The sequence below is a fragment of the Lepus europaeus genome, chromosome 8 (genome assembly GCF_033115175.1).
Source record: "Lepus europaeus isolate LE1 chromosome 8, mLepTim1.pri, whole genome shotgun sequence".
Taxonomy (NCBI): domain Eukaryota; kingdom Metazoa; phylum Chordata; class Mammalia; order Lagomorpha; family Leporidae; genus Lepus; species Lepus europaeus.
In genome coordinates this window covers 96,438,453-96,463,700 of record NC_084834.1, presented here as the reverse complement: position 1 = coordinate 96,463,700, position 25,248 = coordinate 96,438,453, and the positions used below count along the sequence as shown (strand labels likewise).

The 25,248-nt window shown below is 43.5% G+C and overlaps 1 pseudogene; it reads left to right on the top strand.

Annotated features, from left to right (window-relative positions):
• Positions 1-10,793: 10,793 nt before the first annotated feature.
• Positions 10,794-11,458, top strand: LOC133765328 (small ribosomal subunit protein eS7-like; annotated as a pseudogene).
• The last annotated feature ends 13,790 nt before the right edge of the window (positions 11,459-25,248 follow it).

Below are 25,248 nucleotides of genomic sequence, written 5' to 3'. Positions count from 1 at the left end.
TTGGATAGTCACGACAGTCTGTCCACTCATTTCCTTCCCAAGAGAGAAATCTACTGAGGAAACTCGATTCCCATTGGAAGATTGCTCAGGGAACACAGAATCAGAACGAGGAGAGTTGGATTATCCTGCAAGCATCACCATGAGGAGATGGGAAGCTAAGAAGTCACCTTCTTTCTTTACAGGGTGGTTCTGCCCAGCTGACTAAGCCGTCCTTTAGCACAGGCATCTGCTCACAAACATGCCTTTACACCTCTAATCTTGCAGGGAGCCAGCCACCCATTCTGCCTCAATTTATAACTGCTTTAACTGCATCACTCTTCTCCAAGTCAAGCAAACCAATTCCCCAGTGCAAATTTCTTTTGCGTTTATTGTCTTCTGTGGGTATTCTGCTTTCCTGTGACATACAATTCATTACTCCATATATAGAAACTTTATTCCAATCTAGATTTCCTGGAGAAAGCTAATCTCATCTTTGTGGCGTGGATTCTTCTCTGATCCAGTTGTCTTGCTGTCTTCCAGACAGTTCATCTCTGACATAAAAAGCTCTCCACAGATGTGAATTATTATGATCACTGTAAGATCTACAGATCAATACCTTGATGGCGGGTTCCATGGCATGACTCAAACCTGTTGATACCGACAGTGCTCAGTCTAACTGTACTGCCCTCCTAACACACACATACAACCATTTTTAAAAGTGGACAGGCAGTGTTGCTGCTCAGTGGGTTAAGCCACCACTTGGGATGCCCATATCCAATATCAGAGTGCTGGGTCAAGTTCTGGCTGCTCCACTTCCTATTAAGCTTCCAGTACATCCTGGGAGACAGAGTGTGATGGTTCAAGTGCTTGGAACCCTGCCATCCATATAGGAGACTCAAATAGACAACCTAGTTTCTGGCTTTGATTTGGCCGAGCCTTGGTTGGTACCTTTTGGGGAGTGAACCAATGGAGGAAAGACCTGCATGTGTGTGTGTGTGTGTGTACACACACATGGGTGTGTGACTCTGCCTTTCAAGTAGAGAAGTAGATGGAAATAAACATTTAAAAATCATCTTTGCTTTGAAAGGAATTTGATAGTATAGAAATGAGAAGCATCAAATCATTAGATCAGTAATGTCCATTTTTGCTTTCATTAAAAGTTTCCTATTCCAGAATGAAAAATTAACTATTAACAGATTGATGGAGTCTTTTCAGAAATGTAGATGACATTAAGGATGCCACATGACATAATAACAGAAAGTAGGTGGCTTTCAGAGGAAGAAAATTGGTCTTACACTCTGATCTAGCTTCTGAGTAGTGTGTCCTTGGTCCAGCAATATAACCACTTTGAACCTCTTACTCCTTATCCATTAGGAAAACTTACACTAACATTGACTTGCAACAGTGAAAAATAATGCAAAAAACAAGCAAGATGACTGTCATGTTGTAGGTACAATGGAAAAGATAGCTATCATTATTGGTGTCTTTTAAAGAAGTCCCTGTCTTCAAGAGTTTGTTTTTGTTTTGGGATTTATTTCATTTTCTGAAAGGCAAAGTGACAGAAAGAAATCTTCCATCACCTGGTTCACTCCCCAACAGGCTGCAATGGCCAGAGGTGGGCCAGCCCAAAGCCAGGAGGCTGGAACTCTGTCCAGGTCTCCTACATTGGTGGCAGGGCCAAGCACTTGGGCCGTCTTCCACAGCTTTTCCAAGTGTGTTAGCAGGGAGCTGGGTTAGAAGCAGAGCAGCCATGTCATATAACCTGCTGCATCACAGCACCGGCCCCGCTTCAGAGGATTTTAAACTCAGTATTGGTGTTGCTTTTCTATGTGATTTTCTGAAAGCCTGAATATTTCATTTGAAAATAGAAGGGAAAATGACAGTCTTGATGTTTAAATGTAATAACAATATGGTTAAATAAGTCTTTCTCATCCTACTGAAATTTTTTCTTATACATTTCCAAAAAAAAGTGGCTCACCACAATATAGGACCTAAGTAAAGTTTCTAGGACAGACTCTTAACAAATGACCTTCTATGCCGAGAGACACAAACAGTATCTGCAAATTTTCTCATCTGAGCTCATTTACTATTTCAGGAGGGAGAGAGAAGTCGCTCACAGCACGACCGGCCTATGACTTCAAAGCCTCTTAGGTTTTAAACTGCTGTTTGACTTGGAAAAACCATGGTCAGATGCTTAGGTTTTTTTTAAAACATCAAACATCATCTAACAGTCCTGCTAACTGCATTCCTGGGTTTTATAACCTGATTCTCTTCCTGAGAGGCAAGAATGGTCTGTGAAAGGATTACTATGTGACAGCACATTTTTAGAGAGTCAAATTCTTTACTTTCTCAAAGCTCCCTGAGTGTCAACGATGAGTGTGTCACTTCCACTGTGTGAAACAGAGGTAGCAAACAGAAAAAACAGAGAGAAGTAAGTCCTAGAGCAGAAAGCCCTGCCCAAGGCAGTCCTCCAGGAAGCAAAGGTAGCTCTCTAGATTTCTTCTCCCTGAAATGATGTCTTCCAGCTTTTGAGGTTGTTGTACCCTTGTTATTACAACTCTCAGTCCCTCAAAGAGTGGTTATCTCTCTATTTTTCATTGATCCCTACATTAGTCTGAGTGGGCTGCCAGGTCAAAATATTGTAGCCTGGGTGCCACAAACGACAGAAATCTATTTTCCCATGGTTCTGGAGGCTGGACATTCGTGAACAGGGCAATAGCACTGTGAGATGATAGTGAGGGCCATCTTCCTGGTTTGTGGAAGGCCTACATCTCACTATGGACTCACATGACCTCCTCTTTGTGCGTGCACAGAGACAGCAAGAGAGGAGAGAGGGAAGGAGACAGGTGGGGCGAGCACTTGGTGGATCTCCTTATAAGGGCACTAATGCCATCACAAGGGCCCCATCCTCATGACTTCATCTTAAACCTAGGTGCCATTGCAAATGCCATCACATTACAGGCTAGCGATCCAACATATGAACTTGGGGGAAGGGACCCCTCCAAACCACTTCCTGCAGTATCAGTTCACTGAAATCAAATGATTTCATGATTTATTTGGCCTTGCAGTGTGACAGTTTGCTACCAGATAACAACTGATATGCTTACACATATTAAACAGAAAAGTGAAACCCCATGTCAAGATTAAGGTCTCAGTAGAAAAACATTAATGGAATATTGCCCAAATAAGTAAAGTTGCATGATGAATTTACTTGGAAGAACTTCCCAAAGTAGTCCTCAGACTTCTAGATTCGGAAGTCAGATTTCTGGAGATGCAGACTTCAAGGCTCAGTCTCTAACAGGACAATCCACGTTTCTATAGCTTGAGAAACTAATATACAAATAGCAAAGCTAGTATGTTGGTAGATAATGAAATATAAAAGATATAACATATTTTCAAATGGAGATTTGAATGGAATATTCAAATGGAGAGACTACAAATTCCAAAGAGGTCTTTTTGAGAAGTCAAATTATAATCAGAAGGCTGCATGCTAAACAAGAATTCAGAACACAAGAGGTTATTTGCATAATTAAAACATTTAATATCTCCAGGCTAAGGAAGGCTGCTATATCCAGCTTCTCTATGGAAATAGCCCTAAACTAATGGGGCCATAAGAACCAGAGTCTATTTGCTGGACTCCGTCTTTCTGCAAAACACCATGATTTGAACTTCCAAATAATTGTGATTTTCTACACTTCTGTTGCTAAATAATACCATGCATGATGAAGGCCTGAGAGCCACTGCATTTCCTTAATAGATATTATAATGTGAGAGGATTAAACAAGGGCTGAGGAGTCAGATGGTGTCTGTTTGAATATCATTTCTATTAAATCTTGGCCATGTGACCTTGAGGTTGAAAATGCCCTAAACACCAGTCTCCTACATTGCAATACTAAGATAATAATCCTATTTAATTCATAAAATCCTTGTAAGGATTTAGTATGTAACACTTTTAGGACATTAGCCTTTGCAAATATTGAGTAAATATTATCTATTATTTAGCAGGAATTTAAAAATCTTCAGATCCATTGCCTGATTTTTTAGTTTAACTCCCAGTGTTAGTCTGGTTTGTCTGATTCCCACCTTCCAGGCAGCTCACTTTTGTTGTGGGAACCTACTACCTGTCATAGAGTTGACAGAGACAGTGAGCTAACTTCCTAGAAGGCACACTAAGGTTTTTGGTCTAGAGATAAGATTGCTTACCACATGTTAGGATGAGTGTAGAGTTCAGGCCACAAAGCAAGAACTTCATTACTGTGGGAAGGGTGTGATAGTATTTAAAGAAGGCAACAAACGTGACTATAAAAGCAAAAGACAGAAGTTAACCACCACCTTCTCATAGGTATGCCAAAACTCACGGCTGCCCCTTTCCCTTATACGACTCTGGCTTTAAAGCAAAATATAATGTGTGTACCTCGAAATTCACATTCTGGCTTTGTTAATAGATTATGTCCTTGCTTTTACTGATATTTTTGCTACCAAATATCTATTCCTAACTAGTTGGTGAAATTTATATAAAGATATCTGACTTCTCTTAGTTTTATGCTTTTAACGTTCAAGCATAATGTTGAATATACGTGGAGTTGACTCACTTTCATTCCCATATGGTATCCCATCCTATAAACTTAACACAACTTAGCTATCTATTCCACTTAACAATTTACTGATTTATTTAAGCAACAGGGATGGGGGGAACATCCAAACACACAAACACACACACACACATCCATATACAGAAACAAACAAGCAAACAGAGAGAGTAAGCCCTCATCTCCTGGTTAACCCCCCCCCCCCCCAATAAGAGCAAGGATTGGCCAGGGCCAAAGCTAGCAGCTGGTAACTCAATTCAGGTCTCACCTGGGGGTGGCAGGAACCCAACTACTCGCACCATCACTGCTGTCTCTCAGGAGTGTGTTAGCAGGAAGCTGGGGTCAGGAACCAGAGCCAGAAACTGTACCCAGGCATTCTGCTTGGGATGGGAACACACGAACCAGGATCCTAACTGCCCAGCTGAATGCCTATCCCACATTCCACTCTTGGTAGAAATTATTTTGGTTCTAATTTTGACTATTCCATATAATGCATCTTTGAATATACTTATGCACATCTCTGGGTAGAGCTATAAAAAAGAATCAAATGGATAGTTTAAAACTGAAAAACGTAATATATGAAAACCAGAACTCAACAGATTGATTTCATAGCAGATGGGAACATAAAACATTCATTAACTGAAAGGCAGATCAGCACAAAGTACCCAAACTGAAGCACAGAGGGGAAAAAAATGAAGGGGGAAGTCAAAACAAAACAAAAAGCTCCAGGCCGGTGCCGCGGCTCACTAGGCTAATCCTCCGCCTTGCGGCGCCGGCACACCGGGTTCTAGTCCCGGTCGGGGTGCCAGATTCTGTCCCGGTTGCCACTCTTCCAGGCCAGCTCTCTGCTGTGGCCAGGGAGTACAGTGGAGGATGGCCCAAGTGCTTGGGCCCTGCACCCCATGGGAGACCAGGAGAAGCACCTGGCTCCTGCCATCGGATCAGCGCGGTGCACTGGCCGCAGCGCGCCTACCGCGGTGGCCATTGGAGGGTGAACCAACGGCAAAAGGAAGACCTTTCTCTCTGTCTCTCTCTCTCTCACTGTCCACTCTGCCTGTCAAAAAAAAAAAAAAAAAAAAAAGCTCCAATACTGTGCCCTGTGACCCAACACAGTCCTAGCCAGTCAGGGTGCAAATGTTCTTCTCTTGGACACAGGACTGTTCCAAGAGTTGGAATGATGAGGCTGACACTGTGGCATAGTGAGTTAAGCTGCAGCCTGCACTGTGGGCATCCCATATAGGCACCGGTTCAAGTCCCGGGTGCTCCATTCCAATCCAGCTCCCTGCTAATGCACCCTGGGCCCCTGCACCCATGTGGGAGACAGGGAAGAAGCTCCTGGATCCTAGCTTCAGCATGGCACAGCCCCGGCCGTTACAGCCATTTGAGGAGTCTCTCCGTCTCTCTCTGTCTCTGTAGCGCTGCCTCTCAAATAAATAAATAAATCCTTAAAAAAAAAAAAAAAAAAAAAAAAAAGCTCCAATACTGTGCCCTGTGACCCAACACAGTCCTAGCCAGTCAGGGTGCAAATGTTCTTCTCTTGGACACAGGACTGTTCCAAGAGTTGGAATGATGAGGCTGACACTGTGGCATAGTGGATTAAGCTGCAGCCTGCAGTGTGGGCATCCCATATAGGCACCGGTTCAAGTCCCGGGTGCTCCATTCCAATCCAGCTCCCTGCTAATGCACCCTGGGCCCTGGCACCCATGTGGGAGACAGGGAAGAAGCTCCTAGCTTCAGCATGGCACAGCCCCGGCCATTACAGCCATTTGAGGAGTGAACCAGCAATGGAAGATCTCTCTGTGTCTCTCCTTCTCTCTCTCTCTCTGTAGCTCTGCCTCTCAAATAAATAAATAAATCCTTAAAAAAAAAAAAAAAACAGAGTTGGTATGTGATTCAAATTGGTGCAATCAGAGCTAGTCCTGGAGCTTGGGGCTGAGTAAACAGGATGAGCTACACTCTTTCTTCTTGGACTTGAACTTGAGACTAGGGTATTATCCTGGAGCTTCTGTGTGGGTGTCCAGTTAGGGCCATGAGAGAGGTGTAATGGAGTCATGGTCACATCACCAGAGATCCTGGAGGGAGCTAAACCACCCTTTCCTGGAATATTCTGTTGTAGGAGAAAACACTTTTCCTCTAGCTTTAGACAGGTTGGAGTTGGGTTTTGTTTTATTTTGACTTTGTTTTATTTTGACTTTCAACCAGAGCCCTAACCACAAAGATTCCTTCACTCTTACGCATTCCCCAAATCTCCTCTCCCAGCCTTCTAAAAGGAAAGGTGGAACCAACGGCAAAAAGGAAGACCTTTCTCTCTCTCTCTCTCTCTCACTATCCACTCTGCTTGTAAAAAAAATAATAATAATAAATAAAATAAAATAAAAGGTGGATCTCACTATGGAGAACTTTAGAACTTTAGACCAATTCCCTGGGCAATGGCTCCAAATTCATATGCAATCCTCACTCTGAATCCTTCCCAATAAATCCACGGCATTGATCTAGGACATGAGATATCTGCGTTGAAGTCATCATTGGATCCCAGCTGACCTATTTTCATTTAGCAAGCCCTTGCATTCCTCTGGCCCTGGCTTATTTTTGGTCTCCTAAGTTGAATGTATTGTTTTAATTAACATTTTAGGAGCTACACTTACAGATTAGTGGTTATGTCTGAGTGAGAGCATTCATGATCACACTTGGAATGATATCAGCTTCAAAGTGAAGAAATGCTTGTGAATTTCAATGGCATCTGCTTCTGAGTTTGAGGATGAAACAGCCATTAGAAAGAGAATAAAGACTGTGGAGGCTCAATCACTGGGAATTGACTTAAATTGAGCTCTCTTTCCATTCCCTGCTTTTCCTCATTTGAAACTAGATTGAAAATTTCTTTTTCTTCAAATTTAATATGGTTCTTTATACTGTCTTCTTTTCTGGGATAATGTTTTTTGAAAATTGGCAGAGTTTTGGTTCTAAGATTTCTTTTTTTATTCTTTGCTTAGTTCATTGTATCTCCCCTGCAACCCACACATACATAAAATTAAGTCAGGACTTGCCTACTGGCAGGCTATATGGCTGGCCCACAGAGATACACTTCATTTCACCTTAATACTGTAATTTATCATTTTGTCTTGGTTACACACAGTTACTATCAGGAGATGCTACATGACAGTTCTCACTTCAGATTCTCTGGCACCCCAGGCCCATACTGTATCATAGCAACAATTAGCTGGAGTAAGATAGTGACCACCTCTCTTATCTTAAAGCCATCCCACTTCACTCTTCTACTTACTTCACCCTTCCACGTGGAGCCCCAGGAAGGCAGCAGGATGTAGACATAGCTGAGAAATGTGACCAAAGTGCTTTTGACAGTCTCTAAACTGTACCCAGCCCAGCAGGCTGCTGTGCTGCCCTAAGCAGGGACAGAAGTAGCTCAGAATGCTGGACTAGAACAACCCTCATAGTAGTAGGCAGGGACTAGAAACACTGAGCTGTAATCTGCTGTTCACTGGTTTATCCTAAACTTGAATTCCTCCCAGCTACAAGCAGAGCAGAGCACAAGAGAAAGTGCAAGGCACTGGACAAGGGTGAGGTTGGTAATCCCGAAGTCATCATGCCTATACAGCCAGCAGGTGGTTGCATATTTGATAGGACATGTCCGCTGATTTGCACCTGTGGTACCACCTGCTTTTGAGAGGATGTGTTTGCTTTCCATATAAGTGTTAAAGATGGGAAATTACTTTAGTAGAGGTAGGTTTGAGCTGGGTTCATGCTGAAAGTATGCCCTGAGATGAGGATTGAATACGCCTAGTTCACTGGGGAAGAAGATCAGAGATGGATGAGGCAGAGAACAAGCAGTCAGTAGGAATGTATTATGAAGCCAGCTAACTCAGCAGGCAACAGGAGCTTAATCCAAATGGAAAGCTCTGAGAAAGGTACCAAACGTACTAAGGGGTAGAAGGATTGGGAGATTCAGACCCCTGCCCTCTTAAGTCATTTGTAGGGATGCTCCTAGGGGTTCATGAATTCCTAAGTGCTTCAACTGGCCAAGTGTGTTCCAGCAGCCCAAGAGCAAATAGGGGCCTTCCCAAACCAGGCTGGTGGCATGGAAACAGGTAGGACTCTAAGATGACAAGTACAACAACCCACAAACTCTCAGGAGCTCTCACATCCATGCTCTGGCTTAAGGGAAACAAGTCAGACCAAGGACCCTGACACAGGAGGATCTGAATTATCCTCCACCTGCTTTGTGGTTTTAGATATACATGGGAACTCCTTACTTCTCTTGGAGGTGAAGAATCTGTTGGAGAACCTTGCACTGGTTCATCTTTTTCTGAAGAAAGAAGCTTCTTTTCTGCAGAAGAATCTGCTTTGGGCATCATTGTGACACCGTTTCCGGTTGTGTGCTTTCCAGATCGGGGGCAGGCCAAATCCAGAGGAGCACATGGCCCCGCACCACAGCACACACAGGAAAGTTGGAGGGACAGCTGGGGCGCCGCTCACAACATTGCAGACAACTTTGATGCCATCTCCCCCAGTTAGCTCTGTGGTATTTTATTTAACAAACAAGGAGAAACATCTGGGCTATTTCTTTCAACTGGTGTTGCTCTTTTAGGTAGTGTACAGGGTTGGTGTATACAAAGGCTGTGTTCAACACTGCTGCCTATGTTCACCGGGCTGGCTGTGCCCTTGCCTGGGTTCCTTGCAATGGCTCCCAACCTTGCTGCCCGGATGACCCTTCAGATACTGGTCTGCATATCTCGTCTCTTCAGAAAGTACTAAGTAAATCACAAGGCAGCAAACAAGTTCTGATGACAATGCTCAGGCTGGAGGGAAACTATCATCTGACTCTTGCTCACTCAGTAGTTGGCAAGGGGCGGACCCTGTTACAACCGTTGCATTTCTTTGGTTTATAGACCTATCCTAACCAGAGCCTCTTTTCTTTCCCAGCCACTCCTATTTAAAGAAGGGAAGGCCAAGGCTGTGATGTTGAGATTCACATTTGAGAACATCCTATAGAGACCATGACACAGAAGAGGTGGGATTTTATTTCTCCTGGTGGCACTTCACACTAGAGACTTTGCATGTGCTTTGTCACGAATCTGTCCAAGCCTCTGTTCTTCCTTTGCTTTGCAACAATTTTCCTTGCCCTATGAATTAACTTCCTATAGGCAGTCAACAAGTCAAATATAAACCAGAGTATGTTTTCATGGAAGTAGGTCGTGACAACAAATTGTTTTACAATTTAAATAAAAGGATGCACATTAGATGCTCAGATTTATTGGGGAGATTAATTACAGATATTTGATAGGCAAGATTTTTATTTTTATATGTCTTGTATCTACCTGTATGTAATCACCAAAATCAGAGGTACACATAAAGAAATACTTTGTTTGATTCTAACAAAAATCTGAATTATTGACATAGATGTAGGTAGGAAATCTATAGTGTTATGTAAAATGTATGAATTTTAATGTGTGTAGCTAATAAAGTTATTGTTTTGTTCCTCACAAAAACAAATCAGTTGTCTACATTTTTAACAAAGCACCCTTTATGAAATAATACAGATTTCTTACTTCTTTCAAAAAGTTAAAGATTCAACAACACTGGGCTTCCATTCTACACAACAACCATATTCCTGCATGAGTAACTGCTCCTCCCTTAGGTACAGTAGGGACTGTCCAGTTTGCCACAAATGCCACCACCTCCTGTTGTCCACTCAAGATAGGGGCCAATGTCAGTTATCATTGTCCTTACAAGAGCACCTAGCCACCCTCATGGCTAGCCCCCAGCGGTGGGGAGGGGTTGAAATCCCAGTCCTATGTAGATTATGAGTTACTGAAGGACAGAAAACTTGTCTGTCAATCTTTACACATCTACTACCCAACACATAGTAAGTGCTCAATGAACATGAGTTACGTGAATAGAGAGAACAAGACACTCACTTTTAAGACATCACTAAGTTCCTAAATGTATATATAAAAGATGCATGAAGTCTATATATGTTAAATAAAATTTAAAAAAAGAAAATACCAAAAAATAAAAGAATTCTATTTCTTCTAGTCTAGTGAAAGCATGTGTTTCAGTCACTGGTAACTCTGCATAACCTTCAGCCACCACCTTCACTCTGGACTAGTTACCAGCACCATACTGGGATGCTGGGAGTTGGAGAGACAGTGTGCTCCATACATGGACTCTCAAAACTTTCTCCCTCCCAGATCACATGGGAAATACATTATGAATAGGGGAAGGGACCTACGCTACCTTGTTTTTTTTAAATGTCTCCACTCGAGCTCTTCCTCAGCCAATGCTCAACCAGGAGAAGCCACGTTTGGCTCCTGCACCAAGATCTTCAAGCCTGATGGTGAGCCGACACCATGTGAGTTCGAGAACGACATTCCCCCAGGCTGTCCTGGAGCTGGAGATGAACCTGAACCTCAAGGCTCAGCCAAGGGAGAAGAACATCAGTGTGGTCAAGGAAATTGAAGTTGGTAATAGCTGGAAAGTTCTCATCATCATTGCTCCTGCTCCTCAACTAAAATTTTTCCAGAAAATCTGAGAGCCCTTAGGATGTGAATTGAAGAAAATTTTAGCATAAAGCTTGCTGTCTTTATTGCCCAGAGGAGAAATCTGCTTGAGTCAGCTAAAAAAACTCAGCAGCGGTGCCACAGGAGCTGCGTTCTGAGAGCTGTGCACGGTGCTTCCTTGAGGCCCTGCTCTTTCCAAGTGAGGGTGTGGGCAAGACCCGTCTGTGTGGACCCTGGACGGCAGCTGGCTCAGCCAGGCTTGTTTGGACAAAGCACAGCCAGGCAATGTGGACCCTAAGGTACCAACTTTCTCTGGTGTCCGTAAGAAGTTCACAGGTAAAGCTCCTAATTTTGTTTCCAGAATTTCAATTGTAAAAAAAAAAAAAAAAAAAAAAGCAACAATTTGAGACTTGAGCAGCTCATTGCCTGTGGTCCAGATGCCAGAAATGGAGATTTTTGCCCCTGGCTCATCCTGTAGCCATTATGCCGTCAGTGCTGCTCAATTCATAAAGAAGATTTGATTTCACTGAATCTTCTTAGAACTAAACCTCACTGGGAACAGAGAAAATAGGTGGCATTGCTTTACTTTAATAGGTTACGGCTTTCTAATGCTCCCCATGACCAGAGTGAGCCTCAGGGGCTCACTACCGTCAGGGAAACATTCATCAGGACTTGGGCCCGGGCTCTGCAGAGATGAGGGGGCAGCAAGGGCCCTGCCTGCCTGCTGGGTCAGCCAGACTTAGGAGAGAAACAGGTGTCTCACGCACAGGGCCTTCAGAGAGGAAACCCAAACTCGCTTCTGTCACCTGGAAAGAGTGGACATTTTCTTAAGGTCTAAAAAGCACTCCTCTTTTTGCTTTAAAGGAAAAGAACATGAGGAGCCAACCAACCTCAGAGCTTACCCCTCACTCACTCCTCCCATAGGCCTCGGGCCTGCCCCTTGACTGCAGCAGGTCCTCTCTGCGGCCTTTGCACCTGCACGTGGATGGCTTGTTTTCATTCTTCAGGTCTGTTGTTGTAATGTCATCTCTCAGGGGCTGGTACTGTGGCATAGTGGGTAAAGCCACCGTCTGCAGTGCTGGCATTCCATTTGAGCACCAGTTCGAGTCCCAGATGCTCCACTTCTGATCCAGCTTTCTGCTATAGCCTGGGAAAGCAGTAGAAAATGGCCTAAGTGTCTGGGCCCCTGCATCTGTGTAGAGACCGGGAAGAAGCTCCTGGCTCCTGCCTTTAGATCGGCTAAACTCCAGCCAACCATTGCAGCCATTTGGGGACTGAACCATCAGAGGCAAGACCTCTCTCTCTCCCTCTCTCTCTCTCTCTCTCTCTCTCTGCCTCTGCTTCTCTGTAACTCTGCCTTTCAAATAAATAAATAAATCTTTAAAAAAAAAAAAAAAAGAGCCCGAGTCCCAAATTTAAAGTCTTTGAAAGGGCAAAGCTTATTCCCAACATTAAGCCATAGGACCTCCCCCATCATAGTCTGACTTAGATTTGTTGAGGACTAACAAGCTAAGATAAGCTCTGACATATATATTATGTCATTTTTTTAAAATATTTATTTTAAAAGTAGAGTTACAGAGAGACAAGGAGAGATATTTCATCTGCTTGTTCTCTCCACAAATGGTTGCAATGGCTAGGGCTAGGCCAGGCCAAAGTCAGGAGCCCGGAACACCATCCAGGTTCCCCACAAGGATGCGAGGGGCCCAAGTACTTGGGCCATCTTCCTCTGCTTGCCCAGGGGCATTAGAAGGGAACTAGATTGGAAGTGGAGCAGCCGGGACTCAAACCAGAGCTCTCACGGAATGCCAGTGTCACAGGTGGCAGCTTTACCTGCTGTGCCACAGCTCTGGCCCCATTTATACTTTTTAAAAATCCCTCCATGAGGAAGCAATTGTTATTCTGCACATATTTCAAACGAGTAAACCAAACAATCTGCCCAACACCACAAAGCTGAGTAAATTCTGGACCTGGTTTATCAACCTGGGTCAGTCTGGTTCTAAATGCTTGCAAGTGTCTTAACCCCCCATGAGGAAAACTGCACTTGATCTCGCCTGTTGCTCCATGGTGTCTCGCCCCTGGTTTAGCTGAATAGCTTTTCCTTCTTTTTCCATGATTGATATGGAGGATACATACCTAGCTATGTACATGTGATTTTCTTTAGTTAACCACCATGAATTCCAAAAACATGCGGCCATCCCCACACATCTGTTTAACTTTTCCCATGGTGGTCATTGCCGGGGTTAGTTTTTGGCCATCTGCTTTGTGAAGACTCCCTCCTGGCCGGCCCCCTCCCCAGAAGGCAGAGAAGTTTCTTGGCAGGCACCGCACTTTCTGTGCCATGCTGCCCTCTAGTGGCTAAAGTAAATGCAGCTGTAGCTCAAGCCTCATTTACATTCTAACAGTCCTGAAGCTGTCCTTAGGTGTTCTTACAGGGCCCAGAGACACCCGAAGTTAGGGCCAAACCTACACTCAGTGGATTCCTTAAAATAGTTGGCCTGCATTTCTTGAATGGTTCATGAGCAACCATATCCCATGTCTGCTCAGTAATCCAGGATCAGGATATCATGTTCCAAACGGCCGTGTGAGCGCTTCCACGTGAGCCATGCTGCTCTGCCTTGGCTCTGGGTGCCAGGGCATTTCTTGCTATTTCTCTTCCCATTGATCAAGAGCTAAGCAAAGCTGCCAAGTGCCTCGGGAAGACAGTGGTGTTAATTAACACATGGTCTACAAGCAGCGCCTGCCTTTTCCACGTCACAGAGGGAGCATAAATCAGACAGCACTGTTGTTTTTACAGCGAATCACTACATGGAACACAGCCCTTCCTAGGAGTTTTGGCATTTTCTTCAAAACTTGAAGGAAGAAGTAGAGGCTGTGCAGAAAGAGTGGAGAGGCTGTTAATTGTCTCTGACGGCTCATGTTAGGAGGCGGCAGAGGTGGGTGTTGTAAGTGCATTTGAGACGTGCTCATTGTTTGTTGGTTGAGCTCTTTTTCGAGGGTATCAGAAAGCAGACACTCAGCAGTTGTGCCTCTGTAAGGTTACAAGATTGGTCATCCTGACTGAATGAACCCAGGATTCCGTTTTTCTTCATTGAGTCGCCTCGTTGTTTTGATGATTTGTAGACACAACAAAACCAACTCACTGCATTAGGCAACACCACAGAGTTTGCAAAGTCTCAATTTGTAAGAATTCAGGCCTGGACAGAGTTCAAGGTTGCACTCTGTTCGGCTTTGTGACCACATCGCCAAACAGTATTGTAAAGGTTATAGAGGAAAGATCCAGAAGGTGTTTTCCTCCCAGGGGCTGCGCTCCCCTGCCCCACGCTGCCAGCGCCTCCACCTCTACCATCTCCTCTTTCTCCACCACCTCGGGCCCCGGTGTCCCCGGCAAGCACTATGCCCATCTTACTGTTCCTGATAGACACGTCTGCCTCTATGAACCAGCGCAGCCATCTGGGCACCACCTACCTGGACACGGCCAAAGGCGCGGTAGAGACCTTCATGAAGGTCCGTGCCCGGGACCCTGCCAGCAGAGGAGACAGGTATATGCTGGTCACTTTCGAAGAGCCGCCCTATGCAAAAATGTTTTATAAAAATTGTGATGAAAATTTTTATCAGTTTGATAAAAAATTTTATTTAATATTTGATTCATAAAATTTAACTTCACTTAGTTCTTAGTTTTGGGTTGTGGACAATCAGAAGACAATTTATATCTGCTTACCAATTTAGAGATGTATATCAGTCTATATCTTGCATTAAGACGAGACATACATGCATATGTAATTTGAATGTATAATTTAGGGGCAGACATTCAGTACAGTGGTTAAGACATGCCTAGCTGGATGCCTGGATTCGAGTCCTGACTTTGCTGCCCATCCAATTTCATACTAATGTGCACCCTGGGAAGCTCAAGTACTTGGACCTCTGCCACCCATGTAGCAAACATGGACTGGGTCCCCCATTCCTGGGCATCTGGGGAATGACACAGTGGATGGAAATGTCCTCTCTCTATTGCAATCTCTGCCTCTTAAATAAATAAAAATGCTTAAATAAGGAAATAAATGTAGTAATTTCACTTTAGTGCCCAGACTACCTCTAATTGGGCTTTTTCCTATTGACATAGATTCATCTAAAGAATACTTAACAGGGAGTCGGCACTGTGGGGCAGTGGGTTAAGCCGCCATTTACAATGCCAGCATTCCATATGGATGCCGGTTCGAGTCCCGGCTACTCCACTTCTGATCCAGCTCCCTGCTGATGTACCTGGGTAAGCAGTAGAAAATGGCCCCTGTACCCGTATGGGAAACCCAGATGAAGTTCCTAGCTTCTGGCTTCAGCATGACCCAGCCCTGTCCATTGTGGCCATTTGGGGAGTGAACCATCAGTTCGAAGATTCTTTCTCTCTCTCTTCCTCTCTGTAATTCTGACTTTTGAACAAAATAAATAAATTCTTTTAAAGAAAGAATAAAGAAGATGAAGAACATACACTGTGAATAGTTTTCAAATTGTCACCCTACAGCTGATCATCAGGAACTCACCTAAAACTGTGAGTTAATACACTATTTAAAGGAATGGATTGGGAATAGTGCACCTGCAGAAGAAATTTGGCAGTAAAAAGCAAGATGTCTTTCTGTTAACTCAGCAGAAAAGTGCTTGGATATCATAAGAGAGCTGTAAGCTTCACACAAGACATAAATGTATGTGTGATACTGATTCACAGTGTAATCAGAGGTCATAATTACACTTCGCAGAATTATTTTTTTTATTTTTCCTGCTATCCCTGAATATTTATATTAAATAATGCAAGCAAAAGGGAAAAAAGAGGACACTGTTAAAACACTCCTGATTTTTCTTTTTACTCACAACACTGACAAAGACCCCTGCATGTTAGAAACTCTGCTTCAGGTCTACAAACCACTCAGCATTTTATAGAGCCCTCTAGGCTTGCAGTCTATGGCTCCATGTCCCACAGGAGGTAGCTGTCTCAGTCAGCAAGCCAACCCTTTTCTGTCACACAGCAGGGGTCCTGGTGAGCCTAGAACAGAGGGTAATCTAGTGGCCGGGTGTTGAGTGGGACCTATTTCTACCCTCAGTGTCAGAAATTATGTGTAGGCAGACAGATGGCTTTTTTTTATCAATAACACTTCTTGAAATACAAGGCAAATAATCAATCCTTAGTATAACATAACTGGGATAGTGGTTAGATAAAAATACGCCTTATAGGTGTGACAAATGCCAGCCCCTACAGCCACTAAGCAATGCCATGCTTTGTGAGCCACTGGCTTTAAAGACAGAGAGAAGTGACCCAAAAAGTCGCTGCCTGTCCTGTGGGGCTCTACCTCTGCTTCACCCAGGATCTTCTCTGGAGCTTCAGAGAGATGATGCAGATGTCCTATTGCTGTGTGAACACTACCCTTGGCGTCTAGATGCACACTGGGTTTTCTATGACCCTACACAAGTACCTACAGCTCTGTGCTGAAAGGAATTGAAATGCTGGGGAAACTTCAGACCTCTAATAAGTCAGTTCTGAGTGGCCTTCATAAGGTCACTGGAAACACCTGGCCCATCCCCCTCCCCAAGTTCACTCTCTCATGATCACTCCCACTCGCAAACATGTCCACAGGGGACCAAAGACACTATAGACTCAAAACTGATCCCTCTTATAGGACTCGGGAATTAGGTAGTGGTTCAGTATGATTTTCCAGATTACAGTGTCTCCTTTGTTAGCCAGTTAAGGCTGTCCAAATAGAAATTAAAAATCAGGGGGCCGGTGCTGTGGCACAGTGGGTTAAGCTGCCACTGGCCGTGCTGGCATCCCAGGGCACCAGTTCAAGTCCCAGTTGTTCCACTTCTGAGCCAGATCCCTGCTAATGGCTTGGGGAAGCAGCAGAAGATGGTCCAAGTGCTTGGGTCCCAACACTCACGTGGGAAAACTGGAAGAAGTTTCTGGCTCCTGGCTCCAGCCTGGCCCTGCTCCAGTTGTTGAGGCCATTTGGGAAGTGAATCAAGGGACAGAAGATCTCTCTCTCTGTCTCTCCCCTGTCTGTCTGTCTGTCTCTCTCTCTCTCTTTCTCTCTCTCTCTCCTAATTCTGCCTTCCAAGTAAATTTTTTAAAATCTTTTAAAAAGAAATTTTTAATTAGAAGTTGACGAAGAAAGAAAGAGAGAGGGAGGGGAGGAGGGAGGGAGGGAGGGGGGAGGGAAATGGAGGGAAGGGGCTAGGAGGAGGGAAAGAAAGAAAAAAGGAAAAGAAGAGGGGAGGAAGGGAACTTTGGCATGATGTTCCCTGGGTGAACACTGGACCAAGTTCTTCCTGACTTTCGCTCTGACGAGGTCATCATGCTAAACCTTTGCCATTGTGATCGAGTTCACGTATATCTTGTCTTGTCTGATTATTCTCTGGGACTCCAGACCTATCTGATGGTAAAGTGTCAACTAATGCGCTCTCGCCTTAGGAAAACACTTGTAAATGGCAAGGCTTATAATTAATAATAACCTGATCTAGTGTAATTAACTCCATTGTTATTTATTACATGATCATAATAAGTTATGAATTTTACAATATGTATTCTATATTTCTAAAAAAAGAACTTGAGCAATGTAACTGAGAATGAAAACAAATATATGGAATGCATTTCTGTATGTTTACCTCAATGACATAATTTCAACTGAAATAGAACAAGTTGTAGATATTTGAGCTCATTTCTGTGAAAAGTTTAACCCTTGTCTGCTGAAATCTTCCCTAATTAAATCAAGTTCTTTAGGGTACACATATCCCTGGTGTGCACTTTAAACATCCTGCAATGAGGCTGACCACGTTGGGGAAGTATGAGGTTATGATTTTTATTCCTTGCTTGTGAAATACATTGGACTACAACCTCTGGAGAATCAAATCCATAATTTATTCTTCTAACAGGTACCACCTGCAAAATGGAAGCCCCACAGCTTCCCCTCCCCCACCCCATCATAGCTCCTTCCTGGGTTTCACTGCAGACAAAGACCCTAGGAATGACGGAATCTTGATTTGTGGCATGTTAGCATGTGATTTAATCACAATAAGCAAAGCAACATTTACCCACATGCAAAAGTCAAAAGTGGTTACAGGGCTCCCTTATGATGCTGTACATTCGTGAGTCCCAAAGCATTGATTCAGATGTCAGTTCTGTGCCTTATTTTCTCTCCAGTCTTACCTGTTTGTCCTGTGTGTATTTGAACCTGAATAGATTCTCTTTCATATACAGTCAAAATAGAGTGGCTAAAAATCCCGTTAGAAGTGTGTGTTGAAGCAACTGTAAGCAGTAGTTGTAAAATCCTCTAAGACTAATCTACTCATGGATCAACCAAATATTTCTCCAAGTATACTCTACTCTTCTCCAGATCTTTTAAGTGAGAATTCCTGGCATTGAAGTCTGGGCAATCTGTATTAGCATCAAGTTCCCCAAGTGATTCTTATCCATCCAACATTTAAATGACTACATTTAATCACTTGTTCATTTATTTTTTCATTCAACAAACATTGAATGAGTTCCCATTAAATAATGGAGGATGAAAAAAATGAGCAAGACAATTTACAGCCCCTGCCTTTATGAAATTTACAATCTTATCTTTGCTGAACTGTATGGTACAGATTTTGACAGCCTAAGGGTTTGTTTGTTTGTTTGTTTGTTTGACAGGTAGTTATAGACCATGAGAGAGACAGAGAGAAAGGTTTGCCTTCTTGGTTCATTCCCCAAACTTCCACTACAGCTGGCACTGCGCGGGCCCAAAGCCAGGAGCTTCTTTCTGGGCCCAAGCACTTGGGCCATCCTCCACTGCCCTCCCGGGTCACAGCAGAGAGCTGGACTGGAAGAGGAGCAACCGAGACTAGAACCTGGCGCCCATATGGGATGCTGGCGCCACAGGCGGAGGATTAACCAAGTGAGCCACGGCGCTGGCCCGCCAGCCTAAGGACTTTTAACAGCTGTTACAAAAGTGTGGGACAGGCTTTTCTGCCCAATAGGGCCCAAGTCAGGAACAATCCTCATTCTAAAGCATGAAGACTTTTAAGCCAGTGAAGACCAGATCCTCACTATCTCTGGGGTTTGCTGAGTGGCTGCTGACCTACCTCTGATAACTGCCATCACCACCCAAGCCCAGCTAGATTTTCTTCTTTTATTATTTTAAAGATTTTATTTATTTATTTATTTGAAAGGCAGAGATACAGAGAGAAGAGAGACAAAGAGAGAGAGAGTGCAAGATCTTCCATCCACTAGTTCACTCCTTAAATGGCCGCAATGGCCAGGGCTGGGCCAAGCCAAAGCCAGAAGCTTCTTCTGGGTCTTCCATGTGGATGCAGGGGCCCAAGCACTCGGACTATCATCTGCAGCCTTCCAAGGCACATTAGCAAGGAGTTAGATCAGAAGTGGGTAGCCAGGAGTTGAACCAGCACCCACATGGGATGCCAGCACTGCAGGCAGAGGCTTAACCTTCCATGCCACAGTGCTGCCCCTCCCTTTTTTAAGACTTCATTTAACCCAGCCCTATTTTCTATGCATGAAGAATAGGGAAGGAGAAAGTGGGAAAGGAAAAGCCATAGGTTCAAAGTCTTTGATCTGAATGGGTAAGAACATAGCTCCTTCTCTCCCAATAAAAAGAGAGGTTACTCCTTTGCCCCAGATACTAAGTAAAGAAGGTGCTAGTTGAGGCTCCCTGAGGAATTGGCGATGCTTCTAAGGAAGAGAGATGTGTATCTAATCCCCTACCCATGAGGTAGTCCAGGGTCTGTAATGGAGTTGGGTTCCAGAAGATTAGAGAGAGGAGGGAAGGAGTGGCAGTGGACTAACCTACTCTCCCTGGTACATATCTGTGCTTGTGCCATTGTCCCGGGACCCACCTAGGAGGGATCCAGCCAGTGAGGTATCCCTGGAAGCAAGAGGCTGTAGGATGCACCATGCTGGTGAGAACTAGGAAACTTGAAAGAGCTCAGTCAGGAGCTCTTCCAGATATCACGTAGTGGAGGTCTGCTCCTACAGGATGTAAGCAGGTGCCTCTGAGAGAATTGGCTTTTGGATGTCTGGCATATCAAGTCACACAAGGGCTCCACGGTTCACCTGCACCCCCACAGACCCATGGCACATTAATTCACATTCTTATTTATCTTATAACTATAAAGAATGTGTGCTCTTTGTAAACATTAAGTCTTCTTTCCTATCCCAATACAAATGAAATAGAGCCCCCAAGAAGGAGGAGAAGGGAGGTGAAGCCACCAACAGGGCTCCCTCACTACCTAGAATGTCTGTGCTAAAGGGCAAGGACCACCTGTAGCACCCTGGAAGAGAGGTGGCAGTTTTTAGCTGGACTGCGTTGAACTCGGATGACCAGAAAGCTGTGCCGACTACATAATTATGACATAAGGCTTCCAATTGAAGGCAGTAACTGAACACCAAGTTCAGATCACTAAATAAGATATAAAAGATCTACAAGATATAAAATAAGGTTCTCTGTGCTATGAAGGCTGCTCTTTCATCACTTAAAATTGGGGAACAGTAGGCTGGTGCCACGGCTCACTTGGCTAATCCTCCGCCTGCAGCACTTGCACCCCGGTTGGGGCGCCAGATTCTGTCCCAGTTGCTCCTCTTCCAGTCCAGCTCTCTGCTGTGGCCCGAGAGTGCAGTGGAGGATGGCCCAAGTGCTTGGGCCCTGCACCCGCATGGGAGATCAGGAGGAAGCACCTGGCTCCTGGCTTCAGATCAGCCCAGCGCACCGGCTATGGCGGCCATTTGGGGAGTGAACCAATGGAAGGAAGACCTTTCTCTCTGTCTCTCTCTCTCTCACTGTCTAACTCTGCCTGTCAAAAAAAAAAAAAAAAATTGGGGGAGCAGCACAAACTTCAGTTCCCATCACCAAGCCACCAGGACATTGAAAATGACAGTGACAACCTATACATGTTCTGGAAAGTTCTGCACGAAAGACTGCTTAATTGTATTCAATCTAATACTTCCCTATCTTGTTTATCCCCAGTGTGTGTGTATGTGTCCTCTATGGAGGAAAATTTGGGAAATAAATACTGGGATAAACACTGGTTTCTATCGTGTAGTGAAGGATGCAATACTGTAAGATGATAGATCAAAGAGATTACCTGTGGCATTCACATATTAATATTTTATTATGTGATCATCAGGAAGGCTATTTTGAAAGTATTACCATTCATAAAACTAATAATAATAACTAATCTTTATTGGTGCTAAATACCTGCTGGAGATTTTACCAAGCATTTTACAACTATTATCATGTTTAATCTTCCCAAGAACCCACTGAGGTCAGTATTATTTATATCCCCAAATTGCAGTTAAGAAAACAGAGGCCAAGGTTACACAGCAAGTAGAAAACCTTAAGCCAGTGTCTGTCAGATCCAAGCTCTGCTTTGGACCCCTAGGATATATTGCTATATAATCATATTCTTCTCTTCACTCTTATGGGAAATTATCCTGGCTATAATTCCAGTATTACTCATGATCTCACTGAATAATCAGTCATAGATGTGAGCCCTGTAGCAATTAAGAATGATCCTGATTTTTCTAAGCAGCATTTTCAGGTTAAACAGCATTGTCAGAGTCTGGTTAGTGAGTGTCGCAAGGATTTGAAATCTATATGAACTACACCAGAGAGGCCATAGGGAGAGTGAGCAGCTGTTCACTCTGGAATCGCTAAGGTTCCTCTGGGTGGCATATTATATGAGTCCCTGTGTGTGCTGAGGGGGTGGAGTGGGTATGGGGAGAATATTCATCTTCGGTATACCCTGAGTATGAGAAAATTGGCTGCAGATGGCTCGCAGCTGTGAGGAATACCTTTGTTTCATTTGAAACTTGTTATAAATCTGTTCCTTAAACTACCTGCTCCAATGACTTTTAATTTAGAGGATGTCGGGAAAGCCTCTGTATATGACCCTCATATATCATTATTATAAAAGTGGGGGGGGGCGGGGCTTGGGCTGCAAACCCCAGGCAGGGGAGGGAGTTCCTAGATCCATCGAAGGGCTGGGTTACCATAGGCACTTGGAGAAGTTTTGATTCTTGAAGTTTTGTTGATTATCTCCATTGTAAAGGGAAAAATCAGTTTTTACAAGAGGAAGAAAAGGCACCTTTGGCTAGAAGTTTCTTGACTTAAATTAGAACTTTTTTTTTTTTTCCTGAGAGCATTTTGGAAAGTGGAAATACTTTTGCATAACTTTAAAGAGTTTGGGCTGAAATAGGAAAGATACAAGTTTTATAGATAAGCAACTTCCTGTGTTAGTTTATTTTCCATTGGTGTCACAAAACACCAGAATCTGGGTACTATATAAAGAAAAGAGGTTCGGGGTCTGGTATTGTGGTGCAGCAGATAAAGCCCCATCTTGGCTTGCTGGGATCCCATACACGAGCGCCAATTCAAGACCTGGCTGCTCCATTTCCAATCCAGGTCCCTGCTAATGCTCCTGGGAAGGCAGAAGAAGATGGTCCAAGTACTTGGGCCCCTGCTTTCCATGTGGGAGACTGGGATGGAGATCCTAGCTCCTGGCTTCAGCCTGGTCTAGCCCTGGCTGTTATGGAGTGAACTAGAAAATAGAAGGTGTCTCTCTCCCCAGCACACTCACCTGTCCCTCTCTCTCTGATGCTCTGCCTTTCAAATAACAAACACATAGACAGTTTTGGAGGTTCAGGGGCAGGCAGCAGAAACAGCTCCCTTCTTTGTGAGGGCCCCTTTGGGCACATCACATAGCAGATTGCAATGTGGCAGGGGCGCCACCCCTCCCCCGGAATTTCCCATTGGAAAATTGTCCCCAGTGTTCCTATGCATCAAACTGGCAATGACATTTTTAAGAGAAATTCCTATCCCTTTGAATACAATGTAGAAGTCAGAGTAATAAAGGCTACCTCTATTTGTGACACAAAATTTTGTGATGGGGAAAGAAATCTCTGATATTCCTAACTTCACTGGATGTGTTATTAAAGTTGTATTTATTTACTTATTTTCTTTTTGAAAGCAGAGCTACAGAAATACGAAGCGAAAGAACGCCCAATTAAAAGTCAAGCTAGTTTGGCTCTATGTTAGCTGTACCACTAATTATGTAAATGTGGGTAGTTCAACTACATGGTCTGGATCTTGTTTTCCTTATCTCTTTAATGATGTAGCCATGTCCTCAACTAAAGGCAGTACCAGATACAACATGATTAGTATAAAGTGCTATGGGCAAAGAAGATAAACTGGCATCATTGCATGCCACTATGGGATATGCTTTCTGGAAAACAAATAAACAACCCTTAATCTCAATTCTAAAAATTAACCCTAAACTATGTTCAGAAGTGCACATAAAGCGAGGGTATTCAACTTTATTTATCTTAATAAAGATTCAGAAAGCATTCTACATTTCCAAAATGGAATGAAACTATTAAATTAATTATGATTCTCCCACATGATGGAAGACCATTCTACCATTTACTAAAATGTTAAGGATTTTTGTGGCAAGATATTATTTAATAGAAATGTGGGGAAAATATGGAAAGAACAGAACAGATTTAAACAACTACTTTGTCTATAATCATCCCATTTCTTTGGTGAGCAACTGAGAGTTTTATAATCATATACAAGATCTCATCGTTGTTTTTAAGCCTCACAGATGGTGTTGTCATTTGCTCTAGTGTTTGGGAAGTTGCTAAGGTCTTTCCCAGCTCTGAAATGCAATTATTCTGAAAATAAGATACTTCTCACTAATGAAGCAAACCAAGGGATTGAAACTACTATCCAGATAGTTATTGAAAAGCTTTGAGCTGACATTGAATGTTCAGTGAGTGAACCATGTCCTTACAAGGCATATGTAATAGCCACTGTTATCACTCATTCGCCATTCTAAATATTGATCCTTTGAGAATTCAATTATACAATCTTGTGCATGTCCCAAAACTGTTTTAGGTTTTTTTCTCTTTCTCAATTTTTAATCACAAAAGTGGGTTTTTTTTTTTACTAATATACATTTAAATATTGGCCAAAAAGCAGAACAAATCTCAATTGTTAAAACATATGTCATGCCACAGATTCTGGTATGGAGTATAAGATGAATATTAGTCTTATAGGCTGGCAGTGATGTGAGAAGCAGGCTTTAACTCACCTAGTAATATATGAAAGCACGTTGCACTGTAATGTTTGACAATGTAACTGCAACTACAATAGGGAATTTTTTAACAAATGTTTTCTCAAAAACCAATCAAACTGTAAGAGACTTATAATTAGAACAAAATTCTAAGACTTCTCTGAACTTAAAACGCAGGAGAATCCATGTTAGTTCTCTTTCCTTTGACCTGAGATAATGTACAGCATAAGTCTGTGATGATGGCTAGTTTTAGGAGGAACGATGCAATGGTCCAAGAGTTAAGCACACAATGTCTACTTGGATCTTGCTATCTGGGGACCCAGCTTCTCCTTGGCAAGCCTGCAACATGGTGTGGGCGAGAAGATGGAGAAGTCCCCAGTGGTAGAGTTTGAAGTGCTTTAAATTTGAATGTAACTCAATATTTGGCTATTAACTGTTCTACAGGCTGAGTGATAGGTTGTTATGTGTGTGAAACCCACAGGGATTTTTAAAAAGTTTGATAACTTGAGAAACTGCACCTATTTGACTTCTATGATGTTAAAAGAATTAGGGGGCTGGTGTAGCCAGTAAATCTGCCACCTGCAGTGCTAGCATTCCCATATGGGCTCCAGTTCAAGTCCCAGGTACTCCACTTCCAATCAACTCCCTGCTAATGACCTGGGAAAAGAAGTAGAAGAGAGCCCAAGTGTTTGGGTCCTAACAACACTAGCTGTTATTGCCACTCTGGGGAGGAAACTAGTGGATGGAAGATTTTCTCTCTCTCTCTCTCTCTCTCTCTGTCTGTCTCTGTTTCTCCCTCTAATTCTAAATATCAAATAAATAAATCTTTAAAAAGAAAAAAACCCAGGGGCCGGTGCAGTGATGCAGTGGTTAAAGCCCTGACCTGCAGCGCTGGCTTCCCATATGGGTGCTGGTTCTAGTCCCGGCTGTTCCTCTTCCGATCCAGCTCTCTGCTACGGCCTGGGAAGGCAGTGGAGGATGCCCAATTCCTTGGGCCCCTGCACTCATGTGGGAGACCAGGAAGAAGATCCTGGCTTCGGATCGGCGCAGCTCCAGCCGTTGCA